We start from the raw sequence: 26,509 nt of genomic DNA on the forward strand, positions 1-26,509 counted from the left end.
AAGAGAGAGATTGGCCAAAAGAAAAGGGCAACAGACTTAGCCAGCAAGTCCAAAACCCAGCAGGGAAGACGTTAAACCTAAAAGCTCCAAAATAATTCTTGACTTCATGTCTCACATCCTGGGTACACTAGTTCAAGGGGTAGGTCCCCAAGGCTTTAGACAGCTCTACCCCTTTGGGTTTGCTGAGTGCAGCTTATGTGGCTGCACTCATGAGTTGGAGTTTAATACCTGCAGCTTTTCAAGTTAAAGGTGCACATTGCTGGTTACTCTACTATTCTGGGGTCTGGAGGGCAGTGGACCCCTTCCCACAGCTCCACGAGGCAGTGTCCGAGTGAGGACTGTGTGGAGTCTCCAACTTTACATTTCCCCTTGGCAGTGCCCTAGTAGAGGTTTCCTATGGAGCCTCTGCCCCTGTAGTAGGCTTCTGCCTGGGCACCTAGGCTTTCTGACACATCCTCTGAGATCTAGGTGGAAGCTGCCAAACCTCCACTCTCTGCACACCTACAGACTTAACACTATGTGGATGCTTCCAAGATTTATGGCTTATGCCTTTCAGAATGACGTCTTGAGCTGTACTTGGGACCCTTTGAGCTTTGGATGTAGCTAGAACCACCAGAATTCTGGAAACATCTCCCCAAAGTGGCACAGAGCAACAGGACCCTGGGCCTGGCCCCTGAAACTATTCTTTGCTCCTAGGCTTCTGGGCCTGTGATGCGAAGGGCCACCTCAGATATTTCTGAAATACCTTGAGACCTTTTTAAAAATTATCTTGGCTATTAGGACATGGTTCCCATTTATTCATGCTAATATCTCTAGCAATGGTTGCTTGCTCAAATTCCTTGCAAATGCTCTTTCCTTCTCTACCACATGGCCAGGTTGTAGATTACCCAAATTGTTATGCTCTACTTCTTTTTTAATTATAAATGCCAACTTTAGTTTTTTCTGTGCTCCCATATCTGATCATTGGGCATGAGAAGCTGGCACACCAAATCTTCCATGCTTTGCTGGTTAGAAATTTCTTCCCCCAGGTACCCTAAGTCATACTCAAGTTCAGCCTTCCACAAAGTCATAGGACATAGACAAATGTAGCCATGTTCATTACTAGGGTATAACAAGTGTAATCTTTGCTCCAGTTGCAAGGAAGTTCCTCTTTTTCATCTGAGACTTTATCAGCCTAGCCTTCACTCTCCATATTTCTATCAGCATTGTGGTCACAATCATTTAAACAGACTCTTAAGAAGTACCAAATTTGGCTGGGCGCGGTGGCTCAAGCCTGTAATCCCAGCACTTTGGGAGGCCGAGGCGGGTGGATCACGTGGTCAAGAGATCGAGACCATCCTGGTCAACATGGTGAAACCCCGTCTCTACTAAAAATACAAAAAATTAGCTGGGCATGGTGGCGCGTGCCTGTAATCCCAGCTACTCAGGAGGCTGAGGCAGGAGAATTGCCTGAACCCAGGAGGCGGAGGTTGCGGTGAGCCGAGATCGTGCCATTGCACTCCAGCCTGGGTAACAAGAGCGAAACTCCGTCTCAAAAAAAAAAAAAAAAAAAAAAGAAGTACCAAATTTGTCTTCCCATCATCTTCTGAACCCTCCAAACTATTCTAACCTGTGCCTACCACCCAGTTTTAAAGCTGCTTCCATATTTTCAGATGTTGTTATCACAATGCCCCACTCCTTGGTACCAATTTTCTGCATTAGTAAGTTTTGTATTGCTATAAGGGAATAGTTGATACTGGGTAATTTATAAAGAAAATAGGTTTATTTGGACCATGGTTCTGTAGGCTGTATAGGAAATATAGTACCAGCATCTGATTCTGGTGAAGGCCTCAGGAAGCTTACAATCATGGTGGAAAGTAAAGGAGAAGCAGATACGTCATATGGCAAGAAAGGGAGCAAGAGATGGGGAAGTCCCCTGACTCTTTAACAACCAGATCTCATGTGAATATACTAGGAGAGCACCAAGCTTTTCATGAAGGATCTGCCTCCATGACACAAACACCTCCCACCAGCGCACCTCCAACACTGGAGATAATGTTTGAACATGAGATTTGAAGGATACAAGTATCTAAACTATATCAGCCTTTATATCTTTTTTACATCTACTTGTTCTGGCTAGAATTTATGTACAATATTGAATAACAGCAGTGAAAGTGGGCATCTTTGAGAGGGCAATGCTTACCTCTTAGAATGAGTTAAGAATTGGTACCTCCTATTTTGTGGAGGCATTTGGGAAGGATTATTTTCAATTCTTATTTATTTATTTATAGAATTGGCAAGCAAATCCATCTGGTCCTATGCTTTTTTTTTTTTTTTCACCCCTCTGGGAGTGTTTTAACTACTGATTTAATTTCTTACTACAGGTCTGTTGGGATTATGCATTTCTTCTTGAGTTATTTTAGGTAATTTGTGTTTCTAGGAATTGGTTCTTTTCATCTACATTATTTGACTTATGAGTATATAATTATTCAAATTATTATAATCCTTTTTTGGTAAGTTGTGGGATAATCCTTTTCATTTTTGTAAGGTTGGTACTAATGTTTCTACTCTTATTTCTAATTTTAGTTATTTGCTGCTTCCCTTTTTGTCAGTCTTAAGGCTTATAATTTCATTTATCTTTTCAAATAAACAACTTTTGGTTTTGTTGACTTAATTGTTTTTCTATTCCCTATTTCATTTATCTCTACTCTGATCTTCATTCTTTCCCCCTTTCTTCTAGTTTTTTCCTGTTTCTTCAAAGTATAAAGTTAGGTTAATGGTTGGAGATTTTTCTCGTTATATGAGTATATACAGTTGTAAGTTTCCCTCTGAGTATTGCCTTTGCTTCATCCTGTAAGTTTTGGTATTGTGTGTGAATGTGTGTGTATGTTTTCATCTTCATTATTTTCTAAGTATTTCCTAGTTTACCTTTTGACTTTTTTCCTTACTCCATTGGTTTTATTGGGATGTGTTAATTTTCACAGTTTTAATTTTTCCATATTCATTACATTGACTTTTAATTTCATTAAATTGTGATCAAAGAGATATTTTGTATGGTTCTGATTTTATTAAATTTATTAAGAGTTATTTTACCCAACATAGTCTATTCTGGACAGTGTTTTATATGAACTCGAGAGGAATGTGTGTTCTGCTGTTGATGGGTGGAGTGTTTTATGTATATTAGGTTTAATGGATTTATCGTGTTATTCCAGTCCTCTACTTCTTTAGTGCTAATCTGTTTAGATGTTCTCATTAATACAAGTGGTGTATTGGAGCCTCCAGCTATTATTGTAAAACTTTTTCCATTCAATTCTGTCAGTGTTTGCTTTATATATTTTGAAGCTATGTTGTTTGGTGCATAGATGTTTATAATTTTTGTAATTTCTTGATGAATTTACTTTTTATCAATGTATAATGTCTTTATTTATTTTTCATAATTGTTTTTGACATAAAGTCTATTTTCCCTGGTACTAGTATAGCTACCCCAGGTCTCTTTTGATTACCATTTCCTTCCTTTTACTTTAACCTATTTGTGCCTCTAGATTTAACGTGGGTCTCCTGTAGACAGAATATAATTGGATAATTTTTAAAATTACATTCTGTCAACCACTGCCTTTTCATTAATGAGTTTTAATCCATTTACAATTGTAAGTTTTGTTAAAGAAGGACTTCTACCTGTTTGATATCTGTCTTCTGTATGGACAGTTCCTTTTTTCTGTTCCTCATTTCCTCTATTATTGTTTTCTTTTGTCTTTAGTTGATATTTTTAAGTGAATTGTTTTGCTTCCTTTCTGTTTCTTTTATTTTTTTAACTACTGTCTTGCTGACTGCAATGGGGATTATATTTATCATAATAAATTTATAACAGTCTAGTTTGAACTGACATCAGTTTCAATAGCATACAAAGACTTTGTTCTCTTTATGTTGATGTTGTGACAGATTATATCTTTATACATTTTATGCCCAATAGCATAGATCTAGAATTATTTTTATGTTTTTATTTTTTAAATAATGTAGGATGAGACTTTCTAGCCCCTGGTACTGGTCCATGGCCCATTTGGAATTGGGCCACACAGCAAGAGGTGAGTGGTACGAGTAAACATTACCACTGAGCTCTACCTCCTGTGAGATCAGTGGTGCCATTAGATTCTTATGAGTGTGAACCATATTGTGAACTGGGCAGGCAAGGAGTTTAGGTTGTAGGCTCCTTATGAGAATCCAACTAATGCCTGATGATCTGGGCTGGAGCAGTTTCATCCCCAAATCATCCGCACCCCTGGTTCATGGAAAAATTGCCTTCCACAAAACCAGTCCCTGGTGCCAAAAAGGTTTGGGGATGCTGCTGTAGGACACAAAAAGTAGAGTTATAAATTAAGAATACTATAGTGCTGGCTTCTACATTCACTCATGTAGTTACATTTATCAGTGCGCTTTGTCTCTTCACACCGTTTTCAGTTACCAGTGTCTTTTCATTTCAACCTGAAGGTCTATGTTAGTTTTTCTTTCAAGACATGTCTAGTGGTAACAGACTCCCTTGGTTTCTGATTACCTTGGAATGGCTTGATTTCTCCCTCATTTTTGTGTGATACAGAAATTTTGGTTGTCAGTCTTTTTCATTTAGCACTCTATGTCATTCTACATGCTTTTGGTTACCATAGTTTCTGAGGAGGGAATTGACTGTTAATTCTGAGACTCTCTTGTACAAGAGGAGGTGCTACTTCTTGCTGCTTTCAAGATTTTTTGTTTTTTGAGAGTTTGATTATAATGTGCCTCAACATGGGTCTCTGAGTTTATCTTAGTTGGGATTTGTTGAGCTTCTTGGATGTGTAAATTCATATCTTTCATCATATTTAAGACAATTGTTTCAAAGTCTTTGTCTAGTAAGTCCAATATCTGGGCTCTCTCAGGGATAGCGTCTATTGATTTTGTTCCTTTAAGTAGGCTATACTTTTCTGTTTCTTATATATCTTGTGATTTTTGTTGTTGAAAACTGGACATTTGAATATGATAATCCTGGAAATCAGATGCTCACCCTTTGTTGGGGGTTGCATTTTCTTTCTATTGTTGAGGGTTGTAGTAGTCCATTGTCTAGTGACTTTCCCAAACTATGTTGGCAGAGACTATATTGCTTGTCATATGTAGTTCTTTAGGGTGTGTGATTTTTTATCTTGTATTTAACAGATATTTTCTTGAACATCAGATGTGGGGCCAGTGTCAGGGGACAAAGTAGTACCTCTTTCAGGTTTTGCAGATTGGCTCTTTTCTAGGACCCTCCCCTTCTTGAACACTTAGCCCAATTTTCACTGAGACAAGAGTTTCACCCAAGGTAAAACTTAAGATCTTTTGAGGTCTTTTTTGTGCATGCTTCTTGCCCTTGGCATATATATGGCTTTCTAAACACCCCCATAAATATGGGCACTTTTGATTGCTAAGAAACTCTCTTCCCAGGTTTCTCTCTTAAGCCTTGGTCTGTCTGTTGTATGTCTTAACTTTAATCTCTTGCCATAGATGTCAGTGGTTGCTCATCCACTTTGCAGTGTTTTCAAATAATGCCCACTATTTATCTGGCCTTGGTGATTTTCCAGTTAGGCAAACTAAGATAAGCACCTTGCATGACTCTTTCACATCACTCTGTCAGGTTAGAACAGACCTGAATGATAATTTGCATATAAGGTCTTCTATGCTTCCTCTGATATTAGGGACCAGGATCCCACACTGGGAATGTAGGCTGCTTTCTTTAAAAGTGTTGCTGAACCAGGAGAGGCTGGGGAATGAGCAAGCAAAATGCCAGAAAACTTTTTAACCATGTATAAATTAGCTTTTCCTTTATTTCATGTTCACTAGGTTGCTGTAAGCCTTTGATTGTTTTCCAGAGTTCTGAAAATGTTGGTTCTGAAAGTTTCTGCTTGTTTTTTGATTTGTGTGTGTGTGTGTGTGTGTGTGTGTGGTTGGGATTTGTGGGGGCCTAGGGTTTGAGACTGCCCACTTGGCCCTTTTGCTAATTCCTTAAGGAAATTGACTTATTTTGTAGAATAATGCTAGAAAATTTATCTTAATACTTTTAATGAAATAGTTGTTACTAATACATAATGGAATACTGTTTAGCTGTCAAAAGAAATGAAGAAAATTTCAGCCATAAAGTGAGCTACAGGATATATTTTTAAATGAGGAAGAAAAGGTGGAGAAAACATGAAAGTTTCTCATCATGTATCTGGAAAAGGGAGGTTGAGAGATTATGCCATTATGTGTGCATGTTTGCTTTTATTAAGGAAAATGGAATAGCAAAATTTTTGAGTTTGCTATAGGAAGGGAGGAAATATGTGTTTGTAGGAGATGTAGAATCTAGATATAATGCAATATTCATTGTTTTGCATATTTGACATAAGAATTGGGTATTTATTTCAAATAATTATGAAACAAAACTTTACAAATACAAAAGAAACTTTAAAAGTTAATGTGAAATGAAAGAAGTGAACTTAATTGTATCCAACTGGTTAACACTAATACAGAAATGAACTGTTTCAAATGATCTTATGTAACTCAATCTCCCTCTCTCTCTCTCTGTCTCTCAATGGACACATATACATATAAAAACAAAATTCAGCCATTGTTGTCCATTGAAAAGGCCTAGAAACAAGGGGCACACATACAACAGCAAGGTCAGAAATGCAGAAAGGAATTAGTATAAATAAAAAGTGTACATTGGTAAATATAAATGAATATTGACTATTTAAACTATCATGGGTTAAAATGTAAATAAAATTAAAATACATGAAAATGAAATATAAATTTAAAAAAATCAAAAAAGTGTTCTAAGGCAGTATTTTTCAAATGTTTTCATATATTAATCATTTGGGATCTTGTTAAATTGTAAATACTGATTAATCGGTCTGGGGTGGGGATGGGGATTTTGCATTTTTAAAATTTCTTTTAAAATTTTCAATAGTTTTGGGGTACAGGTGGTTGTTGGTTACATGGATAAGTTCTTAGGTGGTGAATTCTGAGATTTTGGTGTATCTGTCACCCAAGTAGTGTACACTTTACTTAATATGTAGTCTTTTTTAAATCCTTTTAAAAAATGTTAAATTTTTATTTTTAGTTCTGGGGTACATGTGCAGGATGTGCAGGTTTGTAACGTAGGTAAATGTGTGCCAAAGTGGTTTGTTGCACCTGTCAACCCATCACCTAGGTATTAAGTCCAGCATGCATTAGCTATTTTTCATTTTTAACAAATTCTCGGGTTATTTTTATTCTTTCTGTCTAAGAAAACATTGTGGCTAGCAAGATATAGTTTCTTCATTATCTTGGAAGAAGTTAAATACTATTAGACTTCGTATGTCAGATGTGATTGATGTAATCATTATTACAGCTATAAAAAGAGTAGTAAAAGAATGTAAAACTACCTGTGAAGCAGATTCACTCTGCACTCATCACCTTATCTGAGTCTGGCGAGACAGAACACACTCATACACAAGTTTCATGAAGTGGTTTATTACTTACCAATAGGCAGCAAAGGACAACAGTAGCCTAGGACTCTTCATAAGCCAGTCCCCCAGAGATCAGGAAAACTGCTTTGGACTGATGGAGTCTTATCTGTGTGTGTCTAACTTGCAGCAACCCTGAGGGAACCTGGAAAGAAGCCCACCCTGAGTTTTATACCCTGGGGCATTGTGTTTCACTGTGATTTAGTGCCAAAGCACTGAAAGACAGCCTGTTTCTCTGGGGAGACTGAAACAGAGCCCAGGCTCTTCTGGCCAGGCGCCGCATATCTCAGGATGCTGCATTTCCACCACACTCTACAGTTATTCTTGACAACTACAAGGAAGAAAAAAGGAGAGAACTGGATTGGCCCAAGCCCGTCTGGACAACTGCCCTGCACTCTCAGGTTAATAGTGAAGGAAATGAAATAATAAAATATAATTGGTGAGAAAAGAACTTAGAAAAAATGGAAGAAATAGTAGTTAAATGGTTGAATATTTCAGTTGTTATATTAAATGTTTGTGAACCAAGTGTTCCAACTGAAAGACAAGATTGTAAGGCTGATAAAACTATATGCAGCTTTATGAAAAATACTTATATGACACAGAATGAAAATAAAGAACAACAACAAAAAAAGATGGTCATGGAAACTAATGAAAAGAAAGCCGTAATAAATACCAGAAAAGGTAATCTTTAATGAAGAGTATTATGACCAGGAGCAGCGGCTTATGCCTGTAATCCCAGCACTTTGGGAGGCCGAGGCTGGCAGATCACTTGAGGTCAGGAGTTTGAGACCAGCCTGGCCAACATGGTGAAACCCTGTCTCTACTAAAAATATAAAAAAAATTAGCCAGGCGTGGTGGTGCATGTTTGTAATCCCAGCTACTTGGGAGGCTGAGGCAGGGGAATCACTTAAAACCCAAGAGGCAGAGGTTGCAGTGAGCTGAGATCATGCCATTGCACTCCAGCCTGGGCAACAAGAGTGAAACTCCATCTCAAAAAAAATTTTTTTTAAAGAATATTACTGGAGAAAAATAGGAACATTTTGTAAAAGTAAAAACTTCACCTCACTTGGAATATTTGAAAAACTGGAAAAAATGAACTTTTGTAACAGTCAAAGCTGTCTAGATTGGGATGTTCAGGACGTTATCTCCCATACTGTGCTCCAGCCATTCTAAGCTCACTTCCTCCAGACACACAGGCTGTTTTATAATTCTATGAGTAGATACAAACAAAATCTTTTTGATATGAGAATTTCCTCAAGGTAGAATGGGGCTACACTGGAGATGTGATTTCTCACCAAATATAACCTCTTGTCCCTGTTGCCTTCTGTAGTGCATGACACATAGTAAGAGCTCAAAAATCTATGAATAACTCTGTGGATGGAAAGAAGAGAGGACTCCTAAGGCCTTCTCCAACTTTGACATTCTTGGAATTTCCATTTACTGAGCAGAGCCTTACTCAAGATCTGATGAATAAATTAATGAGTATTAGGAAGGGGCAAGGGACAAAATAAGGATCAGAGGAGATCATCTGAAAATAGCTGATGTTTTTAACCTGTCAGTTATTTATAGGCTATGTTTGCAGACATGTTTGGGTTCAAAGATTTGCAAAGAAGGTCTCTCTCTCTCTCTCTTTTTTTTTCCTGTAGTTTTTGGCAAGGAAGGTGTTGGGGAAAAGGGACAGCCTCACCAGGACTGAGTGTCAAATGGCATGCCTACATGTACCCTTTCCTTTCCTCCCCCATCACTGGGGATCGCTCATCTTGAATTCCCAGAACCTTTTTCACTAAGCATTCAGTAGTCCACCTCCAATTTCTACCTATTATCATCCTATTACCCTCTAATTGGCCCTCTTTGAGAAGCTAAACCACACACATAGCTGTAAAGAACACAAAAAGCCCACACCCGTCCTGGAGGAAGAAGCATCCTGCACTCCGACAAAGTTTGAAAATGCAGTTACTCCCTGTATTAGGCCATTCCCACATTGTTATAAAGAAATACCTGGAACTGGGTAATTTATAAAGAACAGAGCTTTAGCCTGGTGGCAGTGGCTTACAACTATATAATCCCAGCACTTTGGGAGGCTGAGGCAGGCAGATCACCTGAGTTCAGAGTTTGAGACCAGCCTAGCCAGCCTAGTCCATTTCTACTAAAAATTCAAAAAAATTAGCCAGGCATGGTGGAGCCTGCCTGTAGTCCCAACTACTCCTGAGACTGAGGCAGGAGAATCACTTGAACCTGGGAGATGAAGGTTGCAGTGAATTGAGATCACACCACTGCACTCCAGCCTGGGTGACAGAGTAAGACTCCCTCTCAAAAACAAAAACAAAAAAATCAGAGGTTTAATTGGCTCGTGGTTGTATGGGCTGTGCGGGAAGCATAGCGACAACTGCTTCTGGGAAGGCCTCAGGAAGTTTATAATCATGGAGGAAGGTGAAGGGGAGGCAGACACATCACGTGGTGAAAGCAGGAGCAAGAGAGTGAGAGGGGAGGTGTCACACACTTTCAAACCACCAGGCCTGGGGAGAATCACTCACTGTTGTGAGAACAGTACCAAGGACGTGGCACTAAACCATTCATGAGAAATCCACCCCCATGATCCAGCCACCGGCCCCACCTCCAACACTGGGGATTATGATTCAATATGGGATTTGAGTGGGAACGCCGATGCAAAGCATATTACTTCCCTAGTCACACCCTCGTATTTTGCTCGCATAGGCCATGTCTGGCCTCTTGGCAGGCTCTCACGGTGGTCCAGTTGATGCCCCTCAATAGGCCTGAATTAAGGTGTAGGCACTTCCTACCCTCTCCCCACTCTGAGGAGAGATGGTGGTCTTTGGCACTTAACACATCAGTGATTCTCCAAAATTGATCCAAAAAATTAATAAAATCTTTCTCAGATCTTTTTCCCAGTGATTTTTATCCCCTCAATCTACATGAGAATTTCAGGTGTCATCTAACCATTTTTTACCACCTACATTGAAATTTCTGCCTGATACTATGACTTTAGAATGTGCTATCTGTAGCATATTGTAAAGTATAAATACAATGCAAGATTATATATATATATATGATTTATAGTTTTCTAGTAACCATATTTTAAAAGGTAGAAAATTATGAGTTGAGAAAATTTTAATACATCTAAAATATTATTTTAGCATGTAATCAATACGCTATTAATTGCATATTTTACATTTGTTTTTTTCCACTGTGGCTCTTCAAATGTGGTGTATATTCATAGGCCTTTCAGTTTGAACTAGGTACTTTTCTTTTTGAGACAGAGTTTCTCATTACCCAGGCTGGCTCACTGCAACTTCTGCCTCCTAGGATCAAGCGGTTCTCCTGCCTCAGTCTCCTGAGTACCTGGGACTACAGAAGCCCACCACCACATCTGGCTAATTTTTGTATTTTTAGTAGAGATGGGGTTTCACCATGTTGGCCAAGCTGGTCTTGAACTCCTGACCTCAGGCAATCTGCCCGCCTCGGCCTCCCAAAGTACTGGCATTACAGGCGTGACCCACCACACCACACCTGAACTAGATACTTTTCAAGTGCTCAGAAGTCACAGGCGACTACTAGAGTACCACATTGGACAGTCCACCTGTAATCTATGTCAGCTCAAAAGGAAATAAGGAGAGCCACATTTTAACATGTTAACTAGTGTTGTGCAATTACGGATACGAAAGCCTTTTTTTTTTTTTTGAGACAGAGTTTCACTCTTGTCCAGGCTGGAGTGCAATAGGGAGATCTCAGCTCACTGCAGTCTCCGCTTCCAAGGTTCAAGTAATTCTCCTGCCTCAGTCTCCCAAGTAGCTGGGATTACAGGCACAGCCACCACGCCGGCTAATTTTTTTTCGTTTTTTTTAGTAGAGATGGGGTTTCACCGTGTTGGCCAGGCTGGTCAGGAACTCCTGACCTCAGATGATCCGCCGGTCTCGGCCTCCCAAACTGATGGCATTTTATAAACTTCCCAATGATTGGTAAGTATGAAGTGGTGTCTCAACTTCTCCAGACTGACATGTTGTACTCTCATTTTGCCAGCAGAGGGCACCCGGAGATGGCAAGACGGCGTTAACCTTGAGGCACTCTGAGACTGAGAGAATCTACCGGATTGGCAGAATGTAAAAACCAAGACACTAGTTCAGTAAGAAAAATATCACACCTTTACAAAAGCAGTACTTTATCAATGAGTGTGCATATCTCATTGCACACTGTTTCACAGATACTAGTAGCAGATGCTAATTGTAGAAAATCTGAGAATATTGACAAGTAGACTTTAAGAGTTTGAAGAAAATAGAAAAGAAAGTGCATTATTGCAAAAATTAGCCAGTCGTGGTGGTGAGCGCCTGCAGTCCCAGCTACTTGGCTGGCTGAGGCGGGAGGATCGCTTGAGCCTGGGAGGTCGAGGCTGCAGTGAACTGTGATCGCCTCACTTCACTCCAGCCTGGGTTGCAGAGCCAGATTCTGCCTCAAAAAAAGAAAAATAATAGAAAATACATTATTGACAATAAAATTCCTGATGGAATGTGATATATATATATATAAATAAAACACAGACCTAAATGTGCATAATGTAAGAAATTGCCCTTATATATATGAGAAATTTGCCTAATATACACCTATATGTGCATATATAAGAAACTGGCCTTTTATAGACATATCTCATTGTGTTTCAAAGGTACTGTTTTCTTTTTTTACAAATGGAAGGTTTTGGCAATGCTGCATCAAGCAAGTCTCAGCACCATTTTCCTAACAGCATGTGCTTACTTGATGTCTGTGTCACATTTTAGTAACTCTTGCAATACTTCAGACTTCTTCATCATGGTCATACCTGTCATGGTGATCTGCAGTCAGTGATCCTTAATGTTACTGTTGTAATTGTTTTGGGGCATCATAAACTGTGCTCATATAAGATGGTTAATTTAATAGATAAATGTGGTGTGTGTTCTGATGGCTTTGCCAATAGCTGCTCCCCTATCTCTCTCCCTCACCTCAGGCGTCAGTATTCCCTGAGATACAACAATATTGAAATGAGGACATTTAATAGCCCTACAATAGCCTCCAAGTGTCCAAGTGAAAGGAATAGTTGTGCATCTCACACTTCCAATCTAATGCTAGAAGTGATTAGGAATGAGAGAGGAAGAAATGTCAAAAGCTGAGATAGGCTGAAAGCTAATCTTCTTGCACCAAACAGCCAAGTTGTAAATGCAAAGGAAAAGTGTTTGAAGGAAGTGAAAAGTGCTGCTCTAGGGAACACATGAGTGATAAAGTGAAAGAGCCTTATTGCTTATATAGAGAAAGGATTAGTTCTTCGGATAGAAGATTAAACCAGCCACAACATCTCCTTCAGCCAAGTCTGATCTAGACGAAGGCCCGAAGGCTCTTCAGTTCTGTGAACTATGAGAGAGGTAAGAAAGCTGCAGAAGGAAAGTTTGAAGCCAGCAGAGGTTGGTTCAGGAAGTTGAAGGAAATAAGCCACCTCTATAACATAGCGGTGCAAGATGAAGGAGCAAGTGCTGATGTAGAAGCTGTACAAATTTCCCAGAAGATCTAGCAAAGATAATTGGTGAAGGTGGCTATATCAAACAACAGATTTTCAGTGTGAATGATTCAGCCTTGTTTTGGAAGAAGATGCCCTCCAGGACTTTCAAAGCTGGAGTGACGTTGATGCCTGGCTTAAAGCTTCAAAGGACAGGCTGACTTTCTTGCTAGAAGCTAACACAGCTGGTGACTTTCAGTTGAAGTCAGTGCTCACCCTTCCAAAAATCCTAGAATCCTTAAGATTTATGCTTAATCTACTCTGCCTGTGCTCTATAAATGGAACAAGGAAGGCTGGATGACAGCACATCGGTTTACAGCGTGGTTTGCTGAATATTTTAAGCCCACCGTTGAGACCAACTGCTCAGAAAAAAAAAAAAGATTAAAAATATTATTGCTCATTGTTGATTCACCTAGTAGCCCTAAAGCTTTGATAGAGATGTACAAGCATATTAATGTTTTTATGTCTACGGATACAACATCCATTCTGCAGCTCACAGACCAAGGAATAATTTGAACTTTCAAGTCTGATTATTTAAAAAGTACACATTGTGAGGCTATAACTGCCATAGATTGTCATTCCTCTGTTGGATCTGGGCAAAGTAAATTGAAAACTTCTGGAAGGGATTCACCATTTCCGATGCCATTAAGAACATGCCTGTGCATCATGTTAGAACATATATAAGTCATATATAATATAAAGATGAGGGAAAAGAGAATGCAGATGCACATAGATGTGCTAATAGAAAGCAAATGGAATTTCTATTTTTGATTTCTCTTTTTTTCCTTCCATGTAGTAGAAGGCAATTTCCTGTGTTGAGAACGAGGAGGCAAGTTGGAAGTTTGAGGAAAGTGAAATACTACAACAAGTTATGTTCTACAACAGAATAGTGAGATTTAGAAGCTTGTAGAGAATGGTGACAGTTTAGAGGAATGGCTGAGGTAAATGACAGAGGGGACTGACTAGGAGTTGCTGAGCACTGTAGATTGAGAGAGCAGCTGTGACTGGATTGTGCTCATTTATTGTGGCATCATTCTTCATGGCTGCTTGGTTTCAGCAGATGATGTGAATGGTTGAGAGTGAAACATTGTTGGAGTTTAGATGGGCATGTGTTAACAGGGAGGTCTAGAGTCAGAGGAGAGAAAGAGGTTAAGGTAAAGCGCTATGAGATCTTCGGGTGAGGCCAAGGGGCAGGAAGGAACATTCTTGGAGAGCAGGGAACTGTTTTCCATGAGATCACAGCAAGATCAGAGTTCAGGGGTCATGAAATAGGGAAGTTAGTGTCAAGGATGAAATGTTATAGTCAGAAAGAAGGTATTTTAGATATGGTATAGGGCTTGAGCCCATATAGTAAGTAACTGAAATGGAGTGCAAAGAGAGGCAACTATGGTGGAAGACTCAATGACACATAATCCTGGGTTGTTGGAAGTAACGTTTTTATAGGCAGTGAGTCCCAGAACATGAGAAGAGGAATCATCATGGAGGCTTGTGTTAACATCAAAGAAAACGGATCTGGGAAGGGCAGCAATTTCATGATACTGATCTCTAAGTTAATCCTTGGATAATCAGGAATTTGTGTAAATTTATAGGCATAGGACTTGGCAATGAAACAAATGCTACTAGGGCAAAATGAGAATCCTTTCAAGATAATACATTTTAAATGTCTTCAATCCTTGCACCATGTGGCTTAAGAGCCTCAGACAGATTTGGGTTTGGAATTACATCTTTGATTTGCCAGCTGTGTGGCCTGGGCAAATTATGTATGGACTCTGAAACTTAGCTTTCTATCTTTAAAGTGGGAATAATAATATAACCTACTTCAAAATTTTTCAGTGTCCTTTTCAAGGAAAATAGTCAATAAATTATAGCTGGCCAGGCTGGCTCATGCCTGTAATCCCAGCACTTTGGGAGGCTGAGATGGGCAGATCACAAGGTCAGGAGTTCAAGACCAGCCTGGCCAACATGGCAAAACTCCATCTCTACTAAAGATACAAAATTAGCCAGGCATGGTGGCAGGTGCCTACAATCTCATCTGCTTGGGAGGCTGAGGCAGGAGAATTGCTTGAACCTGGGAGACTGAGGTTGCAGTGAGCCGAATCATACTACTGCACTCCAGCTTGGGCGACAGAGTGAGACTCCACCTCTAAATAAATAAATAAATAAATAAATAAATAAATAAATAAATAAATAAAACAAAACAAAATAATAAATGATAGCTGCATAGTCAAAGGTAAGGAAAAAAACCCAGATATGTTTATTGATAAAAGCCAGCGCATATTCAAACTGCTCTGAATTTATCATATATAATAGTCTCACTTGTGGGCAAAGCAAGACTGGGAAAGCAGCTGGGAGATATCCAAGATTATATGGTAAAATTATCAGATTTCCAGCTCTTAGCGGGAATCTATAGCACCGTCTTTTTTGTTGTTGTTGTTAGACTTCCTGGTATAACTCCTTGATGTGGACATTCCTTACTTCCCAGTGTAAGGAACTCAACATTGTTCAAGAAAATGACTCCAGCTTTTAGGGGCTGGGGAGAGGGGAGCAACTGTAAGAGTTAGATTTTTTCTTTATGCTGCGTAAGTCTATTTTACCTTGTTTCCAATCATTTTGACCTTCTTGTGCCTCTAGCAGTTCTATTTTCTCTTCTACATGACAGCTCTAAAGCCATCTGAAAACAGTGACTATTGCTCCTGAAATTTTACTACTCTGACATAGACATCCCTGGGGTCGTCAGTATCTTTTTATGAAACAGCCCAGGGCCTTTGCACTTCTGATTGCCTCCTCTTGCCTATTTTAGTCTGTCTTTGTCCCTATTGAAATCTCACCTCCAGGCATGATCTGAATGCCACAAAACTGAGTTTAAGCTCTTGCTTCCTAAATTTGAACACCGTTCATGCAGTCACAGCTCACATGGATCTTCTATTAAGCTTTCACTGTATTTTCTCATACACCATTTTCCTGAACTTCACCAGAAGTACAGGTGAGTTTTACAATAAGAGGCAGAGCTTGCTCTTTTTCAAGCTTTTATTTTGTTAGATTTGCTTATTGTCCATGCTTGATAATTTTTTTTTTTTTGGAATTCCAATTTTGGCAAATTGAATTTATGTGCAGATTTGATGAACACTGGATAAGTCTTGGGTGACTGGCAGCTGCTTCATTTACAGTCCTGGATAAATGTCTTCTCAGTCAAAGCCCCTGAGCCTTGCCTCTTCCTGGTGCACGTGGGAAGATAGGAAGAAGGAGGGCTTCATGCAGTCTCTGGCAACGTGCGTCTTTATTATTGGAAGTGAGATAAAAACACAGCAAACTCTAGTGCTTGTTACACTGGTCCATGACAGCATTTTCTCATCAGAATAAAAAATTTTATTTGTTTTCGGGAAGGATTATTTTTGGTTTTCAAATTATGCCTTTTATTCTACTTTGAATTTAAGTGGTTTTTTTTGTTGTTGTTTTTGTTTTTAGTTTATAAGACAAATGTGGTAGTGAGAGTTTTAGAAATTTGTTCACTTGGAAAAATAACATTTGTCAATCTGTTGATCCACCAAATGAAAAAAAATCATGAAATACTGAATTTTTGGAGATTGTTGGTATCTAACTTATTGAGATGTATTAAATAAGTTGGGTAAACTATAAATGTTTTACTTCTTCCAAATACTAATTTCTACTTAAGAAATAGTTGATACAAAAACAAGCAATGGGGAAAGGATTCCCTATTCAATAAATGGTCCTGGGATAACTGGCTAGCCATATGCAGAAGATTGAAACTGGACCCCTTCTTTATTGCTATATACAAAAATTAACTCAAGATGTATTAAAGACTTAAATATAAAAGACTTTAATATAAAAAATATAAAAAAATCAAACTATGAAAACCCTGGAAGACAGTCTAGGCAATACCATCAAGACATAGGAACAGGCAAAGATTTCATGACAAAGATGCCAAAAGCAATTGCAATGAAAGCAAAAATTGACAATCAGGATTGAATTAAAGAGTTTCTGCACAGCAAAGGAAACTATAAACAGAGTGAGAAGATAGCCTACAGAGTGGGAGAAAATTTTGCAAACAATGCATCCAACGAAGGTCTAATATCCAGCATCTATAAGGAATTTACATTTATAAGGAAAAAAATACTCATTAAAAAGCAGGCCAAGAACATGAACAGTTACTTTTCAAAAGACGACATATATGCGGCTAATAATCAGATGAAAAAAACTCTCAAAAGCACTGAGCATTAGAGAAATGCAAATCAAAACCACAGTGAGATACCATGTCACACTAGCCAGAATGACTACTATGAAAAAGTCAAAAAACAGATGCTGGTGAGGTTGGGGAGAAAAAGGAATGCTTATACACTGTTGATGGAAGTGTAAATTAGTTGAAACATTGTGAAAGACAGTGTGGCAATTCCTCAAAGACCTAAAAACAGAAATACCATTTGACCCAAGATTTCCGTTACTGGGTATATACCCAAAGGAATATACAATTTGTACTATCATAAAGACACATGCACACATATGTTCATTGCAGCACTATTTACAATAGCAAAGAAATGGAATCAGCTTAAATGCCCATCAATGATAGACTGGATAAAGAAAATGTGGTACATACACACCACATTTGTGGAATAGTATGCAGCCATAAAAAAGAATGAGATCATATCATTTACAGGATTCTGAATGGAGCTGGAGGCCATGATCCTTAGCAAAGTAACACAGGAACAGAAAACCAAATATTGCATGTGTGAGCTAAATGATGAGATCACATGGGCACATAGAGGGGAAAAATATACACTGGGCCTTTCAGAGGGTGGAGGGTGGGAGGAGTGACTGGATAAGGACAAATAACTAATGGGTACTAGGCTTAATACCTGGGTGATGAAATAATCTGTGCAACAAACACCCATGACACAAATTTATCTACATAGCAAGCCTACACATGTTCCCCTGAACTGCTAAAAAAAAAAAAAGGGTTGATAAATTAAAGCTCATTGTGTGTTTGGACTAAACAGCATTACCAAGACATTAGTTGCAATGCTCACAGCTCCTCCATGAGGGAGGGAAGGCTGCAAATTTGCACTATACAGAGAAGGAAGCTGTTGAGTGGCAGGGCCAATGTGGCACAGTGGGTTTGATTTTCAACCAGCACACATGATTGCCCCTTGAGGTTTTAGATCAGGTTATTGAAACATAGCTAGCATAGTCATGAAATAGAAGGGTACATTAAATAGAAAGTAGGGTAGTGGGTAAAGCATCTCTGTAGCCCTGCATAAGTCAGATCAATTCTCTTGGCCTTAGTTTACTCAACTGTTACACTCTATTTAGTGAAGCCCCCTTCCAGCTATAAAAATCAAGTTTTTTGCCATGTTGATGGAATGCAACAGGTAATAACAACTATGTAAAAAAAATTCAGCAAGTGCTCTCTCTCTTTCTCTCTTGTATGTGTGGATGTGTGTTGCCGGGCGTCCCCTAATGGAAATATGAGGTAGCTCTAGGGACAGATAAATTACAGGAAAGATAAAATACATGAGAGTGAGGGTCATATAGGGATGCTGAAATTGGTTGCTTTGTTTATGGTATTGGTGTGAAAATGACCAGCCCATTAATCAGGTAGGATCAGGTGACATAAAGAAAGCATGGGTTATCTTGGTAAATGCCTGATCTTTCTTCTCTTCCTCTATCCTCTTCTACTCTATTTTCATGGACATATTCAGCACTTTTTGATCTATAGCAATTAAAAGGGAGCTTCTGCTGATGGAAGCTTGTCAGGCCTTTGAAGCTGACACCAGGACCAGAGGGAGAGCTGCATCTGCCATGGGAGTCTGGGCTGTCAGGAGATGATAGGGGCTTGCCCCTCCAAGGGGAGATCGCCTTTGGCAAGAGTAACTGCTTTTACGCAGAGGCAGCCCTGCTAGTGAGATGAGAGCAGTGTGCACTAAGTTAGCAGATTCAAAGGAATGAGCTGGCAAACAGAATCACATCACATCTGCCAGAGAAAGTGATCAAAAGCAACAGGACCCAGGCAGCTGGCAAAAGGTGACCCCCGGACACTCTGCTGTTTCAAAAACACAGCTGATCCTAAAGATTGAGAGAAAGTGAATGAATGTGCTCACTATAAATCTCTGCCAACTTAAATAATACATCTCTCCTTCCTTCCCTTTTTCTCTTTCTTCACCTTTTAAAAATCCATCCTATCTAGTTTACTACTGACATGGTTTGGCTGTGTCCCCACCCGAACGCATCTTGAATTGTAACTCCCACGATTCCCACATGTTTTGGGAGGAACCTGGTGGGAGGTGACTGAGTCATCAGGGCGGGTCTTTCCCCTGCAGTTCTCTTCATAGTGAGTAAGTCTCGTGAGATCTGGTGGGAGTTTCCCTGCAGAAGCTTTCTTCTCTTGTCTGTTGCCATGTTGGACCTGCTTTTCACTTTCTGCCATGATTGTGAGGCCTCCTCAGCCACGTGGAACTGTAAGTCCAATAAACCAGTTTCTTTGGCAAATTGCCCAGTCTCGGGTATGTCTTTATCAGCAGCGTGAAAACAGACTAATATAACTATTTACAGATTATGAAGAAGTAATGTTTTGTACAAGGTGTATACTTTTGGATTTTGAGTGTTCTGATTGGACCCCATTGATTTCTTGGGAACACTCTGCCCCTTCTAATCTGAATGCTTCTGCAAACAGTAGACTACACTTGATTGTCTTTTGCCTCCCATCAGTTGAGAGCCAGATGTTTAAATGAAATGAAAAACTGCTTCATTTCAAATTCAAAACCAGTGTATTTTGCTAAAAGGCATGCCTGAAGAGGCAAAAAAGTAGGGTATATATTTCTATATATAAGAAGGAATATTTTAATCACCTGATTTATGGTTCTTTGGTCACAATCTTTGTTTTCTCTTTCGTTTAGCCTGCAACTTTATGAAGAGAAGAGGTCACTTTCTCTCGAAGGTAATTTAGTTTTCCATTTCCTTTATAATCAGATGGTAACTACTTCAGATGTACTCTTAGCAGGAAAACATTGAACATTTTTAAATAAATACATTTACTAAATATTTGCTAAAAACATATCTAATGTCCTAGAAAACTGATCTGCACAGTTCCACTGCAGATCATCGAGGAAACTGAGGCCCCAAATGGTCATAGGATCTGCCTCATGTCATCCAGCTTATTAATGGCAGAGACAGTTCTTGAATTACTTATCCTTGACTCCCACCCTTGTACTCTTTTTAACCTGCTGTGCCACCTCCCTCTGCAAGTAAAAATCTATTATCCAGTGAGACTCTATCAATGGTTATTACATTCTTGTTATTCAAAGTGTGTTCTGGGAACTGGCATCATGGACAACCCCTGGCAGCATGTTAAAATGCTGAATCTGAGACCCCTACCTCAGACTCATGGAATCCAAATCTGTATTTTTAATTCAGTTCCCAGAAGATTCATGTGCAGATTGAATTGTCTAATGAACCTAAGAACCTAAGTTCTCAGGCGAAACATTTTAATTGATAAATATATTTCATTAGGTTTTACAGGATTGTAAACCTAATATTGTGCATGCTTTTATTTTAACTGATAAGGCTGTTACTTATTCTTTAATTTAGCTTGTTAAATGACAAAAGTTTAGCACCATCCATTTACTCATTTATGTGCAAAACTAAGAATGATCTCTAACATTATGCTGACTATTGGATACAGTAAGACCTTTTGGGGCTGACATTCAAGGCCTTTCTTAATTTGGTGTATAATAGGGGGCTGTGATGGTATAAACAGATTTTTAAATGTGAAATGGACAGTTGTTAAACAGGGCTCTCCTTTTTCACTGAGAAATGCACAATGCATTACAGACTCAATCTTAAAACATTCTTTGCATAAGAGTGTTTTATGCAAACATAAATTGAAGGCAGGAAATTTTCTTGTTCTCTTCCTTATGAGTGAATTATCATACCAGTGGTAGAGACAGGTCTGCCATCACAGACTCAACCTATTTAATTCCTACTTTGGGGTGGAGGAGAGAGGTTGCCTTTGCACACGTAATTTTGATTCATCTCTTATTTTCCCCTCCTCTCCATCTGTGTAGTCTGTGCCTTGTCCTCTTGTGTCTCACTGTTCCAGAAATTTATTAAAGAGCCTTGTTCTTCCAAAGCATTTTCTGTAATGCCAATAGAAATGCCTTTAAAAAACAAACAAAAAAAAATGAGAATCTGTTTAAAACTTCCAATGTCTTCTATTCTTATAAGATGAAGTAGAAATTTCTTAATAGACTTACATCTTAATGCCCACCATGATTTGGCTCCGACCCAATTTACTAATGCAGTGTGTTACCCGTACCTGTGCTCTGGATAAGAAAAAGAACATTCCTGCATTATAAAAGACATTAATGGAAAAAATGGAAGAAATTCGAATTTGTTCTGTGACTTTAATCTGTGTATCACAAGAAGTATTGCATCAATGTTAAGTAATTTTACCAATTTTATTAATTGTAATGTTTATGTAAAAGAACATCTTTCATTTTAGAAAATTGCACTCAAGTGTTTAGAGTGTAATTCTGTTGCAACTTTCTCTTTAGAAAGTATTATACATATATGGCCAGGTGGGGTGGCTCACGCCTATAATCCTAGCACTTTGGGAGGCCGAGGCAGGTGGATCACGAGGTTAAGAGATCGAGACCATCCTGGTCAACATGGTGAAACCCCGTCTCTACTAAAATTAGAAAAATTAGCTGGGCGTGGTGGCATACGCCTGTAGTCCCAGCTACTTGGGAGGCTGAGGCAGGAGAATTGCTTGAACCCAGGAGGCGGAGGTTGCGGTGAGCCAAGATCACGCCATTGCACTCCAGCCTGGCTGACAAGAGCGAAACTCCGTCTCAAAAAAAAAGGATTATACGTATATATTCACGTATACATGTATACATACGTATGTAGAGAGAAGGAGTGATACGAGAGGGAAATAGAGAGCATGCATGGGATTGCTGAACATATGCGGTAAAATGTTAACATTCAGGAATTTAAGACTTTTAGTATTTCTTTGTGCTGTTACTGCAACTATTCTGGGTCTAAAATTTCAAAATAAAAAGTGGATAGTATTCCATGGAGTATATGTGCCACAACAATGAGAACACATGGACACAGGGAGGGGAACATCACACACTGAGGCCTGTTGGAGGGTGGAGGGACTAGGGGAGGGAAAGCAGGGCATGGGGGGACTGGGAAGGGCTAATATTAGGAGAAATACCTAATGTACATGATGGGGAGATGGATGCAGCAAACTACCATGGCATGGGTATACTTACGTAACAAACCTGCATGTTCTGCACATGTACATGAACTCAAATATAAACAAAAAAAAAAAGTGGAAAAGAAAATAAATTTTTATCAGCCTGTCATGTGGATCATCCTGCTGTCATTACGTTTCCATTATAAGATAGTAATCCAGGAAATACCTTCATGACTTATTTTTCAGTGGAATGAATCTTATGAAACAATAGGCATGCTATGATTGAAGTTGTATACATTATGTACACATACCTATTTTAGTTTGGAAAATATGCCAGAATGGTAAACATAAAAATGTTAAGGATAACTGTCCCTTGGCAGTGGGATTATGGGTGATTTTAGCATACCTTTCCTTTTGCTTATCTGTTTTTCCATAGTTTATTCAAAGGACTGTTTTGTTAAAATTAGAAAACAATAAAATTATTGCGCAAATTCTTTGTTAAACTTTATTTCATCTTGTTTAGAGATTAAGATTATGAGTAATGTATTTTCATCTTACTTTGCAAAATATTAGTGTCTATTTTAACATTGCTTCATCAGCAATTCAATGATTTCTGTTGTATTTTGTTTTTCTTAGTTGACAGAGGAAAAAAATTGAAACAAAATATTGCTGTTTCCTCAAGCTTTAGTCAATAGTTGTCATCTACTTTAACACTTGATTTTTTACTGTAGCTGCTAGAAATGGGCAAACTGAGTGGTTTGGATAAATATATATATCTTTGTCGTGAACCCACAGGCAAAAGTATTAAGTGCCAAAGAGAACAGAAGCCAGGTACAGAGAAAACCTAAAGAGATAAACGCCCTATGTGTTCTTTCTATTTAAAGGAAAAGGGTAGCTATATGTTTATTCAATGACGAATTAGTTGCCTAAATAATTGCATTTTGGCCATACCAAGACAGTCATTGCGTATCAAAAGGTGATTTGTTAATTAGGAGTTTTCATCTAAATAAAAACAATGAAGAATAGAAAATTGAAAAAGGAAAACTGGACTCTTTTTTAGGGTTTTACTTTTTCCTCTTCCATCATCAGCTTTGGGAGAAAGACTGTATACTTTATAAAATTAACAATACGTTTTTCTTATTTTCCCTAGTTAAAAATAACGAACACTGAATCTAAATTAGAAACTTTGTAATTCCAGTGCAAAAGAGACAACTCATTTATGTTTTTCTTAAGCAAAACACACACAGACACACACACACAGACACACACACACACACACACACACACACACACACACACACCCTGCTACCTGGGAATCTGGATGAAATGTAACAGAGCTTGAAATAAAGTAAGAGCAATCTCCAGGAACACTGAGAAAGTGAAAACTAGAGTCTACATATCTCAACTGCTGTGAGACAACTGAAAACTATTGACCTGATTTTCCAAATGAGTCCTAGAGAGGGGAAGTGACTTGCTCAAAATTTTATCTTTGTGAACCCAGTATGAGCACTTATGCCATTTTTCAATAGAACCTGAAGAAAATATTGACAAATAACAATGAGGGATTCCTGCATTACCAGATAGTAAAATTTATTATAATGCTACTATGATGAAAACAACAGTAGCAACTGGAGAGAGGAGACAGTGGAGATCAGACATGGTAACTTTGAGAGACCTGTTAGACCTCCAAGTGGAGATTTGATGTGGGCAAATCGACACATTACTCTGAAGTTTAGGAAAGAGGTTCCATATGGAGATTTGGAAGCATCAGTGTAGATATGGCACTGAAACCCACAAAACTGGACCAGATCACTAGAGAGTGATGTCTCTGGAGAAAATAAGAGGTCTATTGGATGAATTCTGAGGCAGTCTGCAGTTCAGAACTTGGGAATATAAGGAGGAACCAGAATCCAGACTGAGAATGAGTGACCCATTGTAAAGGAAGAAAACCAGGAGAAGACAGTGTCCTGGTAGCCATAGGAGCAGGAGAGAAGGCAGAGAATCTGAACATAGTTGTTGGTAGAAGGGTTGTTGTGAAAGTTCCCTATGATTACCTAACTTACTAATGAAAAGGAAAATTATTGAGTAAGAGTGATGGTGAAGAAAGACAAGGTAGAAAATAGCTACTGAAACATTGATTTAAAAAGACAAAGTGAAACAAATGAACCTGGAAACACTTGAATATATGTGTGTGTATGTTTATGACGTAATTTGTTAAATACATAATATCTTATATATTAGTTATAAATGTTTTATATATCGTAGAAAATAATATAAAAATGCATATCAGATTTTCCCAGAGAAAGTGGAGAAGGGAGAAACCTAGTTTTACTTTATAGACAACTGTATTTCTTTTAGAATTGTTATAACAAACATATTTTACTTTTGAGTAAAAGTAAGAAAAAATAGCTGATCTTGCGGACCTTTGTTAAGGAAGTAACAAATCTGATGAAAACATAACAGTAACCTTTGTGAGACTCACTACAGGATGGCTCAGCAGATTCCCAGGTCCTTGGAAGACATTTGGGTCTTACCCAGTGAAGGCCCTCCGTACTGTGAGGGATGGTCCACACTATCTTAGTCAACTTGTGCTGCTATAACCAAATACCATGCATGGACTGAGTAGCTTTTAACAACAGAAATTGATTTCTCACAGTTCTGGAGGCTAGAATGCCAAGGTCAAGGTGCCAGCACTGTGGAGTTCTGGCGAGGGCCCTCTTCCCACTGTAGACTGTTGACTTCTCATTGTAGGCTCACATGGCAGAAAGAGGGTGAGAGGGTTCCTTTTGTAAGGGCACTAATCCTACTCAAGAGGGCTCCACCCTCATGACCTAATTATTCTTAAAGTTCCCACCTCTAAATATATCACTTTGGAAGTAGTGATATATTTGGATTTTAACATATGAATTTTGGATCACTTTGGATTTTAACGTATGAATTTTGAGGGACACAAACATTCAGCCCTCTGTGTATGCCTTGTAGGGCCATTTCTTCTTTGGATGTCTCACTGTGGGAATAATAGGGTTTTGGGGTAGCTGTAAGATTTTGTTGTTCTTGTTTGTTTTTGTAGTAAAAACCTCTAACATCAGGCACCTGACACTGAGATAAATATTCAGACATATGGTGTTTTTAAACATGAAGTCAACATTTCCCAAGAAGCTGGCCAAACTCCCCTAGAAACTTTCTCTGTTTCATTATTATTAACTTCTCAAGCCTAGGAGTTGGTATATAGAGGGCTTTTTCGCTGTCCTAGAGAAGTGCTAGAACAAGTTTCTAGAAGTCTCAGAATTAAGGGTCTCTGAATGTGGCCAGAACACAATCTGTAATTGCAGGTTTATGCCTAATTCTTGATAGCCTTAACCTCACCCAGAGTTGATCTGTGAATCTTTGTGCCATCCTTGAGATCTTCACAGTCATCTATAAACTCAGTAGGAATACTGGCTAATGACTGCTGGGTTTTGTTCTAAGCTGAGGCCATGTGACAGACCCTACTTACTCCAGAAAAGCTAGAGAAATCTTTGGGATCTCTATCTTGGATTTCAATGCTTCCAGGGGCAGTTAGGGCTATACTCTCCCTGGGATTTTTTTCCATGAGAAGATGAAGTAAAAGATTTCTGGGGGCAGTCAGCTCTAGGGGGCAGCCTGGACACCGTCTCTGAACCTGGAAGTAGCTCAGGTGCTGATTCTGCCTCCAGGGTGCACACACCCTCACGTGATGGAGGAGGAAACTCGTGAGGTTTCTGGACAACCTGGGCTTCAGAGAAGGACCTAGGGTTAATCACTGAGTGTTCCTATACCTACTGTGAGCTGCGAAAACAATTCTGGGCTCCATCAGAATTCACAAATGATTTGGAATTTCTTAACTTTGGAGCCTGTCAGAGATGGCCTGATGTATTGCTAAGCAGCTGAACAGATTCTGGGGACATTGTGGATACCATAGCAAATTCTATAGCCCTGAATCTTTTTTTTATTATTATTATTTTTTTTTTTTTTGAGACAGAGTCTGGCTCTCTTACCCTGGCTGGAGTGCAGTGGTGCCATCTCATCTGACTACAACCTCCTCCTGGGTTCAAATGATTCTCCTGCCTCGGCCTCCGAGTAACTGGGATTATAGACACCTGCCACCACGCCCAGCTATTTTGTGTGTGTGTTGTTAGTAGGGATGGGGTTTCGCCATTTTGGCCAAGCTGATCTTGAACTCCTGACTTCAAGTGATCTGCTGACTTCGGCCTCCCTAAGTGCTGGCATAACAGGTTTTAACTACTGCACCTGGCCTGGTCCCTAAGTCCTCTTTTTTTT

At 38.9% G+C, this 26,509-nt stretch overlaps 1 long non-coding RNA gene across 1 annotated transcript; it reads left to right on the plus strand.

The window, feature by feature from the left end:
* Positions 1–1,336: 1,336 nt before the first annotated feature.
* LOC135270800 (uncharacterized) lies at positions 1,337–21,347 on the plus strand. The gene is made up of 3 exons (XR_010338946.1): positions 1,337–7,864; positions 11,502–19,948; positions 21,075–21,347. It is a non-coding gene; the product is annotated as an uncharacterized LOC135270800 (long non-coding RNA).
* The last annotated feature ends 5,162 nt before the right edge of the window (positions 21,348–26,509 follow it).

The sequence above is a fragment of the Aotus nancymaae genome, unplaced genomic scaffold (assembly GCF_030222135.1).
Source record: "Aotus nancymaae isolate 86718 unplaced genomic scaffold, 86718_ANA_hifiasm-v0.15.2.pri h1tg000067l, whole genome shotgun sequence".
In the NCBI taxonomy this organism is placed as follows: domain Eukaryota; kingdom Metazoa; phylum Chordata; class Mammalia; order Primates; family Aotidae; genus Aotus; species Aotus nancymaae.